At 35.8% G+C, this 21096-nt stretch overlaps 1 protein-coding gene across 1 annotated transcript in view; it reads left to right on the top strand.

The window, feature by feature from the left end:
* The window catches only part of HCN1 (hyperpolarization activated cyclic nucleotide gated potassium channel 1), a 382573-nt gene that overhangs the window by 56584 nt on the left and 304893 nt on the right, over positions 1-21096 (top strand). The window lies entirely within an intron of this gene.

The raw sequence follows: 21096 nt of genomic DNA, 5'->3' as shown, positions 1-21096 counted from the left end.
AGTAACCAAGTTCTACTGGTTCCACTTCTTGGAATGTGGTTTGAATTCTAATATTCCTTCACTCAGTCCTCTCTATCACCATCCTAGTTCAAGCCAACATCAGTCATTTCTCATTTGCATTTTTATAGTAGAGTCATTACTAGGTTTAAAAATTCTCCCTTGCTTATCTTCCTAGGGCCTCAAAAGTGACATTTTTGAAGAGCAAATATTACCATATCATTTACCTGCTGAAAATATTTCTATGGTGTTTCAGTATCATAAGGACAAATTCCAAAATTCAAGGTCCTTTGAAATCTGATTCTTTTCCCATGTCAGCCTGGAAAACTGCTTGCTCATTATTATTATTATTATTATTTTAATAAATTTATTTATTTTTGGCTGCGTTGGGTCTTTGTTGCTGCACGCGGGCTTTCTCTAGTTGTGGTGAGCGGGGGCTACTCCTCGTTGTGGTGCGTGGGCTTCTCATTGCGGTGGCTTCTCTTGTTGCAGAGCACGGGCTCTAGGCGCACGGGCTTCATTAGTTGTGGTACGGAGGCTCAGTAGTTGTGGCTCACGGGCTCTAGAGTGCAGGCTCAGTAGTTGTGGCACACGGGCTTAGTTGCTTCTCGGCATGTGGGACCTTCCTGGACCAGGGATCGAACCCGCGTCCCCCGCATTGGCAGGAGGATTCTTAACCATCACGCCACCAGGGAAGTCCCTTGCTCATTAATTTTTAACTAGTCTGAACCTCTTTATGTTTGTCACATATACTGATTTAAGGCCTTTACAAGTGTTGTTCACTTTTCCTAGAACTCTGTTCCTTTGGCCAACCCCAATTCATCCATCACATTTTGTTGCTATGACTTTGACTTTAACTTAAGATACCCTGGGGTGGAATTAACGAATCTTTCAGGTAATGTTAGTTCCAACTGTAGTATGCTGAAATAGCCTCACATGCTTTTGCTTTGTAACATTCATCACTTTTGTAATTTTCTTGAACTCTGCCTTCCCAACTATATATTAAGCTCCAGAAGGGCAGAAACCATAGATTTCCTGTATCTTCGGCTGCTAGCGTAGTGTCTGGAAAATAATGGGGCACAAGAATACTTGCTAAATGAGTTAAATTATGCCCTCAAGGGAATTTCAATTCAGCAGATATGTAAACAATCAAACATGTGAGAAAAACAGTAGAGTGTCTTAAATCCAATATTAGAAGCATTTATAGTATAGAAAAAAACAAAAGAGAGAAATGTACTATGAGAGTGTGGTAGAGGGTAGAGGAGAGGCTCTAAATAAGGCATCCTAATAAATGTGGCCACTTTGAAAACCAAGCTTGAAAGTATATATCCTTCCAAGTGGGTAAGCCAGGGAAATATTCTAAGAGAACTGAGAAATCATGGATGAATTCAATCTAGCTCATCATTTATAGATGGGGATGATAGTGATTTTCTGCCCAATCTCATAGAATGGCTTCGAGGCTCAAATGAGATGTAATTGTTGAACATACTTAGAAACTATAACGTTTATAGAAATGTGTATTATTGTTATCATAAAAGTCTCCACTAGTTTAAAATATGTAAAATCTCAACAGACAGTTCAACTCTTGGCCCTTTAGTGTGCTTACTGCCTTTCTAAATATTAGAAGCATTATAAATACTATTATGCGTTATTTCTGTCCAAAATATACCAAGTAAAGATTTGAAGCAGTAAATGAGTCAGGCTAATTTAGGACAAAGTGCATTCAGCCTTTCATTTCTCCAGAATTTCTAGAGAAATGTATCAGTTTTTCATTTCATTGTGCATGCAGACATAACATGTATTATGTGTGCTGCTATTTTAGGCTCATCTGTGTGCTATTAGAGTGCAAACTGGGAATGCCATTGGTTCCTGAGTACCAGACCCAAAATTTGTGATGTGATTCTGTTTTAAACTTGAATTCTAGTTCAACTGCCAGAGTGTTTCATAAAAACACTTTATACTGTGTTACTTTAATTATCTGGATAATTATCTCAACTGAAAAGGCCACTGTTTTTAGTCTTGTATACATACTGTGATGCACCTGTCTACAAAAAGGAGGTGTGAAGAGACATGACTTAAATTGGAAAATGATACAGTGGCACCTAAGAATATTTTGTTGTTACAAACAATGAGGTGAAATTTAACTGATCTCTGAAGGAAATGTTGAATATCTAATCACAGAGGGAAAATATGTGCTTTTTTATTGTCAGTTTCTAACAAGTCAGTCTTTCACTTTAGTCAGATACAATGTCAAAAGTGTTTTTATTAATTTGAAATATTTTGGAAAACAAAATTTTGCTTGCATTATGTCAAAAGTAGTAGTTAATTCAAATTTCATTGAGCAAAGCACAGTCATTGAAATACATGAGAACTTGTCACAGAAAGTCAGTTTTATAAGACATTATTAACTGTGTTATGAAAGCTCAAGAATAAATAAAATTAGAACCCTTGAATTGCACTGAGTAATGGATGAGAGAGACCTACTTTGACTTCTTTTTCTGTCTTGCTGATGTATACACTTTAGATTTTGTATTAGAGAAGTCGTGTTTTAGTGTGAAAGGGAAATACATTTGGTTGGTTATATAATTCTGGTGGCTATTTTGAGTTACGTCTACCATTTAGGCCATTTTTTTAAAAAGAGAGGCAAAATCTTTTTCTTATTACGTCTTAAAGTGAAAGTAGACATTGAGCAAGGATTCTGGAAACTAGTCCCATAGTTTCATATAATTTAACGCAGTTGTGAAGGAAGAGAATAGTAGCTATTTTGAGATAATCTTATTTGTCAGGAGTGGTGGAATCAAAATGGTTTTCCATTAAGGTTGGTCATCAGTGGGAATATTTGCAATTATATGCTGATTATTTCAATGTGCTGCTTTTTTCACTGTTACTGATGTAGAGATATGAGCTGGGTGAACATATGAAATAAAGGAAATTCAGCTGAATTGAAATGAAAGTCAGGAGTACCTTGCACAAGTCATTTCTAGATACTTTTCTCTCATCTAAAAAATGTGGATGATAGCTTCTACTTGGCTCATATGGTTGTTTTAATAATAAAAAAGAAAATTCATATGAAAGTGCTTTGTAAACTTTAAATTGAAAGTCTAAAGAGCATAGTGATGTGAGATATAATTAGCCAGTCAAATTATTTTACTATCTTTTTCACAGAATCCCTGAAAAAAATGAAATTCCTATCCTCTTCAATATTTGGCATCATACCAGAGTGTAAAGGTAGAATTCGGATTGTGATAGTGTGTAGAATCCAAGAGCTGTAACTCCCTAAGAGTATCTAACAGAAATGTTTGGGGAATCAACTAATTTTGTGGAGGCTACACTGTTTTAGTATGGGAAGCAGTTCTCCGTTGTGTGAAAATAATAATCTCTGTGATACTGAGGAGAAGGATAAACATTCAGAACAACTTCTTCCAACTGACTGACATTGAATCACAAGCATTCACAGGTGTTAATAATACTGTACAGTTGGACTTCCTGGTGGTGCAGAGGTTAAGAATCCTCCTGCCAATGCAGGGGACATGGGTTCGATCCTGGCCCGGGAAGATCCCACATGCCACAGAGCAGCTAAGCCCATGCACCACAACTACTGAGCCTGCACTCTAGAGCCTGCGAGCCACAGCTATTGAATCTGCGCGCCACAACTACTGAGCATGCTGCAACTACTGAAGCCCACGTACTCTAGGGCCTTCATGCTGCAACTACTGAAGCCTGTGCACCTAGAAGCCCGTGCTCTGCAACAAGAGAAGCCACCGCAATGAGAAGCCCGTGCACCGCAACGAAGAGTAGCCCCCACTCGCTGCAACTAGAGGAAGCCTGCGCGCAGCGATGAAGACCCAACGCAGCCAAAAAAAAACCAAAAAAAAAAAACTGTACAATTTAAAATGCTTCTCCATTTTTATTCAATCTGAAGTTCAGAGAAATGCAAACTTAGATAGTCCTTAACCTGGCGTAGGTTTACCTCCCCTTTCCCCCCTGGCATATGGTTGTTGTAGAAGCAGAATAATTTTGTAATGACAATAATTAGTAAAAAATGCTAATAAAATTTGTTAGGAAAGAGTTATTGATAGATTTATATCTTAGGCGCACATATGTTAATCATTTTAGAAAAATATTAGAACATGAATGGATTCAAAAAATTGTATACGTATTTACTACCCTGACACACACAAAGCCAAGTTATGAGTAGTGGACTCTAGAAGTTCTAAGTGACTAGTTTTCTGTTTTCAGACATATCTTGAGACTTGTGACATTAATGACTAAAATTTCACCATTGGGGAATGATTCATTTCTGTTTCTTCAAGAAACAAAAGTTCTTATAGAACTTCAAATATAGTTTAAGCCATTACCAGGTAACATTTCAGTGGGCAATTTGTTGGCAGGTAGTGAGAGTAATTTGCAAGTAGTTGAGAGTAATTCTTACACAAAAAAATATAGGTATATGAATATGGGTTTCACAACTTGAGTGAGAGGTGCATGTGTGTGAGAGAGGGGTCTACCACATTTGAGAAGTTCAGTTGGGCTGCAGAGGAGACAGAAAGACACCAGCAAGTGATAAAAAAAAAAAATTCACAGTTTTGCTGAAGTCTTTCCCTGTTGCCGTATTACCAGTATTTGCCTAATGTCAAAGACAAATGTTTTAATGTTTCTAACTGTTATTTCTGGGAATTTTACCAGCTGAATCATCCATCCCCTTTTCCATTTAGTTGAATTGTTATTTCAGACGTTCCAAAAATCTCCCGTGTCTTCAAATTAGAAGCTGACTCTGTGGTTACAGATGAAAAAATTTCTAGTTAGCACATGTCCTAGAAAAATGCTACTGTTTTTGAAAGAATTCTGTTTAGTAGCACATTTCTTAAATGTATGATTCTGTACATCAATTAAACATTGTATGTATAATCACATACTAACCATTCTAATGAAAAATAAGCGACTAGGTAATTACTTTCCTGATTCCTCATTTGTGAACTTCATATCTTTATATTATTATCAGATATAGTATTTAATATATTTTAATTGCTAGACAATTAATTTGCTGAGCACTGTACTACATATAGGGATACAAAGATGAATAATCAAGACTACTGCTAAAAGGGATTTTGTAATCTAGTGGAGGAATTAGAAAAGGAAATCAACAATCATGACAGATATCTATTAGAAATTTTTGAATGGAAGATTTTGAGAATGATTATAAGACTGTCTCAGCTAAGGCAGAAAGGCCTCCACAATCAATTCACTAAGTCTGCTAAAGGAGCAGGAGTGGGGAGTGGTGGTGTCTGGGTCAGATATTTAATCTCCTTTGATTAATGAGTTGAAATAGAATGAGCTGTAAAATACCATGCTTCACTAAAACGTAAAATTTGTTGAGTTTTACAAACAGTAGAAACAATTTTATTTAAAGTAATATTAATACTGTGTTGAGATTGCAAAATGAGTCCCCATTACTGGACTATGAAACATTTTCATTTCATTAAAATCATACAAATTTATGAAAGATTTCTAAATGTAGAACATTTTGTAGGAAGCAGAAAGGACATTATATTTAAACTTCATACATAGTATTATAAACCCTGTAATTAGTGAGAGAATTTAACAAAAAGGAACATAGTTTCTCGCTTGCTCACTCTCTTGTCCTCTTTTCTGTAGTATGGATGCTTTTGCGCAAGACTCCTAACCAGAAAATGTGTCTTCACAATTACTAAATGAACAATCCCTATCAGATATCAAGAGGCTGAAATGCATTCAGGGACCTGGGTGCCCAAGAGCAAATCAGTTATTCTGTAGTTATGGAAACAGCAGCTCCATTCAAAATGCTTGAGTTTTCTCCACTTTCGCACATACGTATATTTTTGTCCGCTTTGTGGCCTCCCAGCTTCTTCCTGCGTTGAGTCACTTGTAACATGGGTGACTGGTGCAGGTACTGCTGTGGCTTTCTTTCCCTCATGAATCTGTGTGTTGATAGATTCCACCTGCAAAGGGAATTAATTATTTCCACCCAAAACTATTCTCAAGAACAACTGTTTATTAATAATTGCTTTTATTGTTGTTGTTGTTACTCTTGTTGTTGAGAGATGCAGCAAGCAGTGAAATTACCCAGACTCTTGGGTTAGACACCTGTTCTTTGAAGAACTGAGAGGTCAGATGTCCCTAGTTCTATTTGTAGCCCTCAGGAAATCAACTCCTTTCCCTGCCTCCTGAGAAAGAAAGGTCCTGTCAATACTATGAGTTTCTTTTATCATCTTTACTTTACGGAAGCGGAAATTTTTCCCTGTCCTCTTCTGTCACATTTCCCATTAGAAGATTTGCTAACCAAGAGTGTAAGGAAAATATTTATTAGTCATTTTATTACAGCTGGGAAAAAAGAAGTATAATTCTTGTGTCAGGAGAGACACAGACACTGTGGAGCCTTCACATAAGGCCAATACATCCTATTTCAGGACTTAAGGTACTATATGTCCCATTATTTCTTCATCTGAGGGATGGAGTATTGGGGGTGAAAAAACCAGTGTGATCCATCCCTTGGTTGGAGAACCATTTATTTTATCTATTCATTAATTGCTATATCATTTTATTTCTGCCTTCCAAAACAGAGAAAAAATAAATACTCTTATGAAAAAAATAAAAGCAATTAAAGAGATGACTAATTCAAAATAGAACACTTCCAAATTGGCAAAATAACTTACTCAATTTGCAAGACCAAACTTATCAGATTGTTTTCCTTTTCACCTGATACAGATCTTCAGATGATAATTTATTTTATTCAGTTATTTTATTTGATGTGGAAAGGAAATGCTTCAGGTTAAAAATACAATTTAAATGTGATAAAATTGCACAATTATTCTATACACATTTTCTCCCAAATTATGCTACTAAAATTTTCTTAAAGGAAAATAGCTCAATGTTTTTTCCAAAGAAAAAAATCAAAATAATTTTCTCACAGTTCAGTCACGTAAGCGTGTTGTCATTACAAACTTGTGGCTGCAAAACAAAATCAAGATGTCATCAAATTTGGGAGAGGGTTTCCTTAGAAGTGTTTCCCTCATGCTCTGAGTTTTTAGAAATCTTATTCAATATTCCCCAGTGTGTGGTCTGTGAGTTATTAATGGCTTCATGAAGACAAAATTTTCTTTTTGTTTCTTAGTGTTTGAGAGTGTTATCACTTGGCCCAAGATATCTTAGTAACTTCTTGTACGGTCTTGGTGGGCAATTAAATGATCTGACTCAAAGTGATATATATTACTTTCTATAATTCTTTGGCCCAGATTTGTCACATGACCTCACCTAGCCACAAGAAGTCAAGAAGAGCAATCCCACCGTGTACCTGCGAGGCACAGAGCTGGAGCTCTCTGCTTGATAGCATTACTTCAGGAGTTGGAATAGCCGAGGGATGGAGACAGGGTGTGTCTGGAATGGATCACTAAGTTGGCCTGTGGCTAACTTGCATATAAACTTGGGTCTATTCAAAATAAAATCAGGGGTCTGCTTGATCATCCCATTGTTTTTCTGTCATGAATATTTCTGGTCTTAGATAAACAACCTTCTAGCTAGTGAATGATGTCATGATGGAGAAAACATGTATTTTTCTATAATATAGTTAGTATATCAGTTATTTATTAAATTATTAATCCTTTTTTTTTAAAATTAATTAATTAATTTATTTTTTGGGTGTGTTGGGTCTTCGTTTCTGTGCGAGGGCTTTCTCTAGTTGCGGCAAGCGGGCGCCACTCTTCATTGCGGTGCGTGGGCCTCTCACTATCACGGCCCCTCCCGTTGCGGAGCACAGGCTCCAGACGCGCAGGCTCAGTAGTTGTGGCTCGCGGGCCTAGTTGCTCCGCAGCATGTGGGATCCTCCCAGACCAGGGCTCGAACCCGTGTCCCCTGCATTGGCAGGCAGATTCTCAACCACTGCGCCACCAGGGAAGCCCTCCTTTTTTGTTTTATTGAATAAAAATATCATGGACTCAAACTATATGCTATGCATATAGATTATAACAGTACACAAAAAATAGTTTTTACTCTTAAATAGTAGCTTACAGTCTACTACTACATGATCCAAAATTTTAACGAATAGGTCTTGCTCCTTCTCTGCTGTCCTGTGTTAGGTGTAAATACGACCAAAACAGCATACAAATGGTCTGGAAATGAGACAGATAAGATTTGATGTACGGTCTCCAATCAGTGGCATGTGCTGTAATTTAGACAAGAGATGAGGTATTGGGGTGCCAATAGTAGTACTACCTCATGACATTCTTCCTAAACTCACAAAGTGCTTAGGAAACTGATGGACGTTTCTCTAGGCATCAAAGGGAACTGATACTTACCCTGGGTGACTCCCTCAGAGATGCCTCTTGGGTATATCAATTATAAAGCAATCCTTATTTTACTTAGTTTTGTAAGTGAACTCAACCTTAACAGGAATTTAAATCACTCTATTAATGGAAGTACCGATTTCCAAGCTTTAAAACATCAGATTTAGTGTGAGTTTAGTCATTTATTAAATATGGATGAATATTTGCGTAATTCAGTCTCTTATCCATGCTAAAAAGAATTACAGTGCTTAAATTTTAGACCTTTGCCCAATCAAATATAGAACAATAAGTGTTACGAATATGTGATAATATCAGAATAATTATTTTACAAAGAAAATTTATTATACTGGAAATCTTGAGAACTCTTGAAATGCAAGCATTAAACAACCAAATCTTAAGTGTGGCTCATAATATATCTATTTTCCTTAGAATATATTACTTTTGTTTGGACTTCATTTTTAAAATAATTCAGACTTGAAAAGTACTTAAAAATCAAATATAATTATTAGACCCTGTAGATATTACCACTAAATATTATCATATCTTTAATAATTTTTGAATTCTATTCTTGTTCCAATTTATTGAGACTTGCTTTGTGGCCCAGAATAGGTCTCTCTTAGTGAATGTTCTATATGCACTGAAAAAAATGTGTCTTCTGCTGTTATTGGTTGGAACGTTCTACAATCATCAATTAGGGCAATTAATACTGTTATTCAAATTGTTTATATTCTTACTGATCTTACGACTGCTTGTTCTGGCAATTCTTGAGAGAGGGATATTAAAATATGCAACTATAATTTTGGATTTATCCATTCCTCCTTTCAGTTCTAACAGTTTTTACTACATGTACTTTGAAGCTGTCCTATTAGATTCATACATAGTTAGGATTGTTATGTCCTCTTGATGAATTACTCTCTTTAGCATCATAAAATGACCTTTTTATCTCTGATATATACTTCGATATTAATAAAGCCACTCCATCTTTATATAATTAGTGTTTGTATGGTATGTCTTTTTCCATGTTTTATTTTCAGTCTTTTTATTTTAAAGTGAGTCTTTTGTATACAGCTTTTGAATTTTCCTTTTTTTTTTTTTTTAATCACATCTGATAATCTCTACCATTTAACTTAAACCATTTACATATAATGTAAATGCTTTAATTGAATTTAAATCTGCCATCTTGGTATTTGTTTTCTATTTAGCCCATATGTATTTCGTTATTTTTTTCCCTATTTTCTCCCTATTTTTATATTAATTTAGTATTTTTTATGACTCTATTTGATCCCCACTATTGAACTATACCTCAGTTATTTTCCAGTGCTTGCTCTAAGTTTTGCAATATGCATCTTTAGCTTATCACAGTCTACATTCAGATAATATTATACCATTTTACATATAGTATAAGAAATTTAAAACAGTATATTTCCGTTGTTCCCTTGCTGGCCTTTGTGCTGTTGTTATCATATAATTTACCTCTATGTTTGTTATAAATGCCACAATATATTGTAATTATTTTTGTATTATTACAAAATAATTATTTTGCTTTAAAAGACAGATACTTGTCTTTTAAAGTATTTTTAAAAGTGAGTTTAAAAAATGCCTTTTATTCTTTCTGTTGCCATTGCATTGTATAGATCCAAATTCCCATCTGGTATCATTTTCCTTCTCTCTGCAGAACTGCCTTAAACATTTCTTGTAGTGCTAATCTACTGTTAATGAATTCTCTTAGCTTTTGTATGCCTGACAGTCACTATTTGTCTTGATTTTTGAACTGTATTTTTGCTGCATAAAGGAGTCTAGGGAGATTTTTTTTTTTCTTTTAGTACTATAAAGATATCAGTCGATTTTTTTTTTTTCCTGCATGCACTGTTTCTGATGAGAAGTCTGATGTCATTCTTTTCTTTGTTCTACTGTACGTAATATGACTTTTTTCTCTGGCTGCTTTTAAGATTATCTCTTTAACATTACTTTTCAATAATTTGATTTTTAAGTGTTTTAGTATGGTTTTCTTCATTTTTCTTCTACTTGGTATTTGTTGAGTGCCTTTGATCTTTGGGTTTATAGTTTTCATCAAATTTGTAAAAAATGCTGGCCATTATTTCTTCATGTATTTTCTGTTTCATCTACCCTTTTTTGATAATTCTTTCCTTGGCCTTCGTAGTGACTTCACATGCATGTGCTGTGCTCACAGACTCATTGCAGGGATCCCTCTGCTGGTCTTGGTGCTCTCGCTCTGTGCAGCTCCCTCAGCTCTGGTATTTTGACTCACAAGTTCCAGCCACCATGGCCTTCCTATCTCTACACTTTGTCTCTCAACTCTACAAGACCACTAAGCTCTATTTGGATCTCTTTTCTCTGCACTGTCCCCTGGAAACTCACTCTAGGCAGGGAGCTGGTGCAGGGTTAGGGATCACCTTATTTGCTTCCCTTCCTCCAGGAATTATTCTTCTGCATTGCCTGTGATCCAATATCTGAAAACCACTGTTTCCCACAGTTTGTCAGGTTTTCCAGTTGGTTAAAGCAGGAAGGGAAACCTGCTCCCTGTTATTCCATTATGGTCAGAAGCAGGATGATATGACTTGTTTCAAAATTTTAAATATCCTATTTCATAGAGAGGTTTTTGATTTCAGAGATGGGTATGATATAATTTGAAACAATAAGGTCATCGTAGTTTTTGCAGTTTATATGGTATAATAACATAACTAATTTTATGTTATGGATGCAACAAAATTGTGATATATGGCATAATTTTCTTTATGTAGTTATGTCTATATAGAAGGTTCAGACAAACAGAATAAAGGCATGCATCATAGAAAGCTTTGTTATGGAAAAAGTAAAGGCCATTGAATTGACCTTGCATGCTTAATATCATGCTTAACTAGCCATGATTAGGCTTAAATCAACAACTGTAGTTTGTTAGGTCCTGGCTTCTACAACTGGGATACCCAGTGCTTTGGGTCAGCTTCTCCCAGTTAGTTCGCTCAATGTGGGCAATTTATATGCCAGATGTAAGGTATGCCCCTTTTATGGACAAAGGATTCAAAAAATAATTATTGGCTACAATACAAAGTAACACCTGGGTTCAATTTGTCATTTTGGACACTCTGGAAAAGGCACATGAAAAGTCAAAACTATTTCTCCCAAGAATATAAAACACTGAAGTAGCCTAGGGCTTCTCTTAATAATTCAAATATCAAATAATTTTATTATGATAGAATAACTGCATTTTATTTACCTCTCACTTAGCACTTTTAGAGGGAGCTAATGTTGAAGTAGTGTGACAGTCCTGGCTAAATTTTTTTTTTTCATTCCTTTTTAACTGATACTTTTAAAACAAATTTTTTTTACTGTGTTTTTATTTCTGCGACCAATAACCATTTTCAAAACAGACATGGTTCTAACCAATTCTCAACCTTGTTCTCCTGATACTCAGGGGAAGTGGGTCTAATCTCAGTTAAATGGATCTGCCAATACAACAATACTTTAGAATAAAATGTATTCAGTGAGGATAGTGAGTATATTTTACATTTATATAGTAAACAAAAGGAGTTACAATCAAGAATATGTTTTTATGGATCTAGGTGGAAATATACATACACATTTTGTGCCCCTTTGTAGAAAAACAAATGATGAACCCCTCTGAAGAATTAAAAAATATGAGGCTTCATCCCTGAAGTTACAGTGGATTTATCCATTAACAACTGGCTTGGTTACTTTCTTCTAGAAGAGCAGATCTTTTTAGGCATTGAACTTTTCCCAACAAAGTATTATGAGAATTTTCAAATGTACAAATTTTGGAAGAATTTCCCAGTGAATACTTACATATATTCACTACCTAGATTCTTTAATTAACATCTTCGTACATTTTCTGTACCACATATTTATTCTTCAGTTCACATACCAATTTTTTTTCTTTGATGCATTTCAAAGGAAGCTGCAGACTACAGTCTTTCACAGTCTGCTTCCTCCAAATATATCAGCATGCATCAGATGCTCCATTTTTAATCTCTCAATTTTGTACCTGTGTTATGACATATAAAATGCTTTCTCTGATATAATATAGTTTTATAGCATAATAAAAATAAAAATAATCGGGTAATATAAGTAATATTATAAGCATTATATAACCTTGAAACATTGAAAAAACATATTTCAGTAACTGGTTCCATCATGATTATGTTTATCCAATAAATATCCTTTTAATGCCTCTAGTTTCTTTAACCTTTAGTCGTTTTTATGATCAAATTAGTGAGACTATCCTTAGACTGGAAAATATTCTTAACGTCCTTCTTTTGGTCTTGGTTACTTCACCTCTGTAAAGAAGAGGTTGAATTGGGTGATCTTGAATAGGTTTTTCAGGCCTGGAACTCTCTGATTCTCATACTTCTCCTCCCAACTCGTCAGATGCACCCTGCTGTGATTTGTGAAAGCAAATATTTTGGAGATTCTTCAAACTACTGTTCTTTATGTCTGTATTCAAAATGTATTTAGTTGGGGGAATTCTTGTATTCTTGTTACACTAGAAATGTAAAAGGCCATGATGAACAGTTGACAAAAAACTCTTGCTTCCCCAGGTCAGTGAAAATAATCACCATGGCTGCTCCTGGTCCACAGAGGAGCCTTTGTAGTGACGGCTCAGTTAAAGTGAATCATCAAGAGGATGAGAGAGAACTTTATGCATCCTTTTCACATGATGCAAACTGATCATATGCAATCATATCCCAATTATTCTGGGAAAGAAATGACACGTGTAACTTAGTAAGAGATGACATTCCTGCTATTCAGATATGAAGGCTTCCAGTGACTTGGACTGATAAATGGCTGATTTTGCAGGTTCTGCATTTCAATGTCAGTTACCAAAAAGAAACCTGTCATCTAGAGAGGAATAACAAGATGAAATCAGAATTACTAGAATTACAGAATTGTATTCCATCCTGCCTGAAGGCACAGTCATCTTATTCAGCATCAGTTCTTAAGCATTTGACTTTGAGAAATCTATTTGAAGTAGAAGTGTAGGCAAATGGATAGACCCTGTTTGTCATATATATGCACATAACATATATATACATGGCATATGGCATATATATAAGCATATATTTATATATAATTTACATAGTAATGTCTTTCCTGTGAGGTTGTATTAGCTTTCTTTTCCAAATTGCATCTTGTAACTCCTCTAAGTCCTCTGATTAAAGCCTTCCAATGACTTAAAATAAAGTCTGAATATGCCTTACCATGACCACCAAGACCTTACATGATCTGACCCCTGCCTATCTCTCCAAAATCAGCTTATATCACTCTCTCCTTTGCAGAACATTCACTGGCTTCATTAGACTTCTTCTTGAAGCTGGATCCTTCATTAGGAATTTTTGCATTGGTTGTATTCTCTGCCTCCCCAAACTTAGCTCAAATGTTATCTTTTCAGAGCCATATTTCGTGGACACGTTTAGCTCAAGTTGCTATTCCTCTATATTCACCTTCACATTATGTGGGTCTTTGCTTCTTGGCACTTAGAATGGTTTTGTTTATGTGTTTCCTGATTTGTTGCTCCGTGTGTCTCCACTAGGATGTTAGTTGGCTGAGAGCATAAACTTCAGTTTTCTCTGTTAGTGTTGAACTCCCAGTGCTTCAGTAGTACCTGGCATACAGTGAACACAGTAGTGATTGTTGAAGGATGTTTCCTGACAGCAGTCACTGCTGACTGTGGTACCGCCGTGATTTCCACATCAATATTCAGAACTGATGGTCTAGATAGTTATGTAATTATTTTCAACAAAGAAGCATTATTAGATGTTTATTTGCAATTGACACAAATAGTCTTTCATCATTATCATAAACTTGGTAAGTGACAGCAGTGTGGTGTAGTTGAGGTACACGACTGTGTTGAAATTTTGTTTCTGCTTCTTATGAGCTCTGTAACCTTGCTAAGTCTCCATGTCCCAATCTATATAGCAGGAATAATAGATAACTCATGAGAGGGTTGTAAATATTGAATCTAGTGTGTCTGTAAAGAGTCCAGGACAGAGCCTGAACACAGTGCCTGCCACATAGAAGGAATTTTATGAATCATTAACATAAAACTTTTGTCTGTATCATTCCAAATTTTCTTCTTTTTGCTGTAAATATGCCTTCTATGTAAATAAAAACAGAGAGATTCTAATAATAATGAATCAAAAGAGTGGCTTAATAATGCATTGAAGTATTTAATTATCCTGTTCTGGTCTTTGTAATTAAGTAATACATTTCACAAAGTGCCCTGAGGTCAAGACTTAGCTCAATACAATCCTGCATCTTATTTTTTTTTGCATTGTATTGATATATTGTATAAATATATTATTGATATATGTTTTTGCATACCCTTCTAGGCTTCTGAAAATCTGTAGTTTTGGCTTCTGTTTTTCCTTCCTAGCTGAAAGCGTTTTAAAGTTTTTAATTAGAGCCATGTATATTTTTCCCATTTCATGTCTGATCAAGAACAGATGCACCACAAATTAAATATGTACTGCCCTATAGTATGTGCAGGCAGTAAGTTTGAAGAGGGTAGTGGTGTGCGGTGTTGGGAAATATAGGCAGTAAGCCAGCTGGGGGAACTGGGGTGGCCTACCTTGTCTTTGCACTTTCTATAAGAAAAGGTAAACCCTTACTAACTGCACATGCAGCTCAATACTTATCTAGTGCTAACATATAACCCAGTACCTCAAATAGCTACATGCTATGAGATCAAGCATTCCCATGAGAAAAGCCAAGGATAATATTTTGGCCAGGAACCTGAGGGCAGAGAAGACAGGGCATGTACTTCCTCGTCATCTCAGAGCATCACAGCTTCCTGGCAGGAAGAAGCCTCCTTCCTCCAGGACTGACTCATAGCCTCATCACCACAGGTTTCCTGAAACATCATCCAGACTAATGCCAGTATGTCTTGCATCCCAGTTTGCCTCTGTAAATGCAAGAAGCCTCAGATTACCACATTTCCCCATCCCATGAGGTTCCAGACATCCACTACCCTGACTTCCTCTCATGACCCTCTCCTCTCCAACTCCATCCCCCACACTGTTCACTGGGTCCTGTGGATCTAGAGGTCTTAGCAACAAAATCCCTCTGACCTTTAGTTCTCCTCTAACTATTCCATGCACTTTTTTTTTTTTTTTTTTTTGCTCAAACTGAAACCTCGTTCTCACTTGAGGACACTATTTCCCCTATAGACCATGCAAGTTGTGACTGTTTTCCTCTGCTCATCCGTGGGCCCTGCAAGTGAGAGAGGTGTGTTTATCCTAGTCAGTTATAGCCCATTCCCCTCCCTCTAGCTAGCTGCTCATTTGACTTCTCTTCCCAACATCTCCATATCCAATCCATTGACTCTATTACAAAATAGATCTAGAGTTTGACCATTTCTGAACCATTTCCACCTTTACCCTTCTGTTTCAAGCCATCATCGTCTGCCACCTGGGTTATTGTAACACCTCCTAAATGGTTTCTTAACTTCTACCCTTGTACCCTTTGGGCTAATTTTTCATATACCTGTCCAAGCATTCCTTTGAAAACCTAAGGCAAATCATGTCACTTCATGGCTCCAAACCATACAATGGTTTTCAATCTCATGAAGAGGCCCATAAGGTCCTCCTACATATCTGACTCCTTGACTACCCCTCTGATCTCATCTTTTATTGCACAGTCCCTTTTTACTTCCTTCTAGCCATACTGTCTCCCTGCTAAATCTAAAACTTTGCCAAGAATGCCTTTCATGTCTTTTGGACCAGCTCTTTCCTCTATCTGGAACGCTCTTTCACCAGATAAGACTCTCATCTTTCATTTCTTTCAGGTCCCTACTCATGTTATGGATAGAAGGTCAAGTTATGAGTGAGCTCTTTCTTGACTACTGTATATAAAGCATCACTCTTCTCTGTTCTTTATCCATCCTGCTTGGGTTTATTTTTTCTTCATAGCACTTATCACAACTTCATATATTATATATTTATTTACCACATCCCCCCTAGAACGAAAGCTGTAGGAGAAACGAGACTTTGTTTTACTTATTATTTTGTCCTATTCACCTAGAACAATTTTTAGGATTTAGTAGACTTATATTCATTATTTGTTGAATGAATGTTTAAATTATCTCATTACTCTTCTGAATTAGAGAGAATGGATTCTTCACTTTAATTACTAGGAGATGTTTCTCCTGCCTGCAGAGAAAAACTACCTTTACTAAGTTCCAGTGAAATAATAGAGGATGGGAAGAAAATGAATACAGGATAATAATATTATAGTAGTTAAGAAAAGTTTCTTGAAAATTTCATGTTTAAGTCAAGAAAAGGATATTATATAACCTACTTATTAAAGCTTAGAAGTTTAGAGATGGACGTAATCTTAGCGGAAACTAAGACGTAAAGAGGCAAAGTGAACTTGTCCAAAATAATGGAACTAATCAGTTGGCAGGCAGGGCTGCATCTCTGCCTCATTATTTTCCATTCAGGATTCATTCGCTCAGCAGTGAATATTCACTGAGCACCTACTCAGGGTATGCTGTGGTCAAGGAAACAGATACAAGATCTCCTCTGATGGATCTTAACAGTAGGAAAGGAGATAAATGTTAAAAATATTGACGTTAAACACATACATTCTTGGACTGTGTACTCTGAAGAAGGCAGCATCTAAAAAGTGATATATTTATGAGAGGAGAATGACCCAATCTGAAGGATAAAGCAACTCTTCCCTGGGTAGGTATAATCAGGAAACTAATGGACTTTTGAGTGATGAGGAGGAGTTAGCAAGAGGAAGGGGAGGGGATTGTTTTTCTGGCAAAATGACCAGACACTTGTTCCTGGAAGGGGCAGGAAGGAGCACAGTGCTGTCACCTGACTGTAGAAAGGCTTGGGTGACGTTTGATAATGCTAGACTCCCAATTTGGTATTATTATTGTTACGTTAACTACTTATTAAAGCATAATAGACATTGAGAACTATATAGCCCTATACACAATTTAACTCTGAATAAAACATTTCTTTGCCTTTTCTTTCAATTTCAGGAATGAGTTTGCCATTAGTTGAAAAGTTCAACCTCTCCAAAGAGCCCTCTCCTGACAATCTAGTTCTTTGTAGCTCGTCTTTTCTCATCCAGCTAGTTTCCTATTTTTATTGCTGAGTCATCCAATCAGGCTTAATTGTCTCTCCAGCTGGCTCTGTCCTTTGGGAGAAAAAATTCTGCTCCAGGTGCACTTTTTAAAATTAGGAAAATATGAGTGCCTAAATATGGACATAGCTAGAGTTTAATGGTGAATTCTGAAGTTATAGAAGATGATTAGCATCTTTTACCTTTCATCATGGTGACCAATAGATTCTGAACTATCCTATCACAAGCTACCCATTGCTCTCACTGATAAATATTTTTTTTTTTTTTTAATTTTATTTATTTATTTATTTATGGCTGTGTTGGGTCTTCGTTTCTGTGCGAGGGCCCTCTCCAGCCGCGGCAAGCGGGGGCCACTCTTCACCGCAGTGCGCGGGCCTCTCACTATCGCGGCCCCCCCCCGTTGCGGAGCACAGGCTCCAGACACACAGGCTCAGCAATTGTGGCTCACGGGCCCAGTCGCTCCGCGGCATGTGGGATCCTCCCAGACCAGGGCCCGAACCCGCGTCCCCCGCATTGGCAGGCAGATTCTCAACCACTGCGCCACCAGGGAAGCCCGATAAATATTTTTTAAAAATTCCTTTTACATGATTTTTATTTGTTACTTAATTAGTTCTTTTCAGAAATTTTAGATTAATTCAAAATTAAGTCATGCATTTTTTTTCCCAAAGGCAATGTGGTTTGAAGTAAAAATACAACTATACTGAGAAATCACATTTGGAATTAATGAGAAATCATTTAATTTCCTCTCTATTATTTATGAAACAAGATTTCCAAGTAAATTCATTTTTTAAATGTTGAAAGGAGAATGATTAACCTACTCGAGAAAAAGGTTTATAAGTCCTACCATATGGAAGTCTTTGGATGAATGTTAAGAAAAATATGAAGTTAACACATATGCAATGTTTCTAAAATACTTTGTTCCATGTACTTGAACATGAGGAAATAATTTATTTTAATGTACTTTATTGGTCTACAATTGGCCCTAAATGGTAAATGGTAAATGAAATTACACTAAATGATAAATGAAACATATTTTTTTTCTGCTCAGTTTATTCAAGTATTAATGTTTAAATACTTATATTAGGTTAAACTGTTCACAAAATTCCACTTATATTGTCCCAGATAATACATTTTGTCTCATGTAGATAATATCAATGATTCAGATTGTTTGATACGTTATTTTTATGGCAGTTCAGCATCTATACTTATGTGATATTCAAAATGTTTCCAGAAAACTTCATTTATCAGATATTTTATTTTCCCTTTATTGTATTCATATTGTAGCTATACAAATAACTCTTGCTCAATTATCTTACATTCTAAATTTGATTCGTGGGGCTAAAATTGATAGGAAAATAGAGGGAAAACTTAATTTAGCATGTATAGATATTGTGCTATCACTTCACATACATTATATCAAAAAATCCAATCAGTTATACATATATATATATATATATATATATATATATATATATCTCCACGCTTTTTTTAGATTCTTTTCCCATATAGGCCATTATAGAGTATTGAGTAGAGTTCCCTGTGCTATACAGTAGGTCCTTATTACTTATCTAGTTTATATATAGTAGTGTATATATGTCAATCCCAATCTCCCAAATTATCCTTCCCCCCCTTACCCCCTGGTAACCATAAATTTGCCAAACAATTTACTTTTATTTCAACAACTTCAGTAAAGTCAGAGCAAAATATTAATGTAAAGTCTAAAATTTTTCATTCTTATGGTCAGAAAAATTGTATTTTACCCATAAATGGTAATAATGTCAGTAACAGCATAAGTCTTTATGTGTCTCTTCAGACATATTTTAGGATTCAAGTCTGCATTACTAAAAATTTGTAAGCCCATTTACCTGCATCTCTTGCTCCCTGGACAAATTTCTGAGACAGTGGACTTAAAGTCTGATACCGAGATGTGAATGTGGTCCCTAAAGGATTAGAACAATAGCCTGGATATCATTATAGAATCATGGTATTGTATGATAATTCAGAAATTTCTTGATTCAGCATTTCTCAACAGTGTTTCTATTAAGTGCTTTCAATAAAAGAGTTGTATATCATCCACAAACAGTGACAGCTTTACTTCTTCTTTTCTGATTTGGATTCCTTTTATTTCTTTTTCTTCTCTGATTGCTGTGGCTAAAACTTCCAAAATTATGTTGAATAATAGTGGTGAGAGTGGGCAAACTTGTTCCTGATATTAGTGGAAATGGTTTCAGTTTTTCACCATTGAGAACGATGTTGGTTGTAGGTTTGTCATATATTTGCAGATGACATGATACTATACATAGAGAATCCTAAAGATTCTACCGGAAAACTACTAGAGCTAATCAACGAATTTGGTAACGTAGCAGGATACAAAATTAATGACAGAAATCTCTTGCATTCCTATACACTAATGATGAAAAATCTGAAAGAGAAATTAAGAAAACACTCCCATTTACCATTGCAACAAAAAGAATAAAATACCTGGGAATAAACAAACCTACCTAAGGAGACAAAAGACCTGTATGCAGAAAACTATAAGACACTGATGAAAGAAATGAAAGATGATACAAACAGATGGAGAGATATACCATGTTCTTGGATTGGAAGAATCAACATTGTGAAAATGACTATACTACCCAAAGCAATCTACAGATTCAATGCAATCCCTATCAAACTACCAATGGTATTTTTCACAGAACTAGAACAAAAAATTTCACAATTTGTATGGAAACACAAAAGACCCCAAATAGACAAAGCAATCTTGAGAAAGAAAAACGGAGCTGGAGGAATCAGACTCCTGGACTTCAGATTATACTACAAATCTACAGTAATCAAGACAGTATGGTACTGGCACAAAACCAGAAATATATATCAATGGAACAGGATAGAAAGCCCAGAGATAAACCCACACACATATGGTCATCTTATTTTTGATAAAGGAGGCAAGAATATACAATGGAGAAAAGACAGCCTCTTCAATAAGTGGTGCTGGGAAAACTGGACAGCTACATGTAAAAGAATGAAATTAGAACACTCCCTAATGCCATACACAAAAATAAACTCAAAATGAATTAAAGACCTAAATATAAGGCCAGACACTATAAAACTCTTAGAGGAAAACATAGGCAGAACACTCTATGACATAAATCACAGCAAGATCCTTTTTGACCAACCTCCTAGAGAAATGGAAATAAAAACAAAAATAAAGAAATAGGACCTAATGACACTTAAAAGCTTTTGCACAGCCAAAGAAACATCAACAAGATGAAAAGACAACCCTCAGAATGGGAGAAAATATTTACAAATGAGGCAACTGACAAAGGATTAATCTCCAAGATTTACAAGCAGCTCATGCAGCTCAATATCAAAAAAACAAACAACCCAATCCAAATATGGGCAGAAGACCTAAACAGACATTTCACCGAAGAAGATATACAGATTGCCAACAAACACATGAAAGAATGCTCAACATCACTAATCATTAGAAAAATGCAAATCAAAACTACAGTGAGGTATCACCTCACACCAGTCAGAATGGCCATCATTAAAAAATCTGCAAACAATAAATTCTGGAGAGGGTGTGGAGAAAAGGGAACCCTCTTGCACTGTTGGTGGGAATGTAAATTAATATAGCCACTATGGAGAGCAGCAT

This window comes from Balaenoptera acutorostrata, chromosome 2 (assembly GCF_949987535.1).
Source record: "Balaenoptera acutorostrata chromosome 2, mBalAcu1.1, whole genome shotgun sequence".
Lineage (NCBI taxonomy): Eukaryota > Metazoa > Chordata > Mammalia > Artiodactyla > Balaenopteridae > Balaenoptera > Balaenoptera acutorostrata.
Note: the sequence above shows the minus strand (reverse complement) of the source record. Positions and strands in the feature narration are given on the sequence as shown.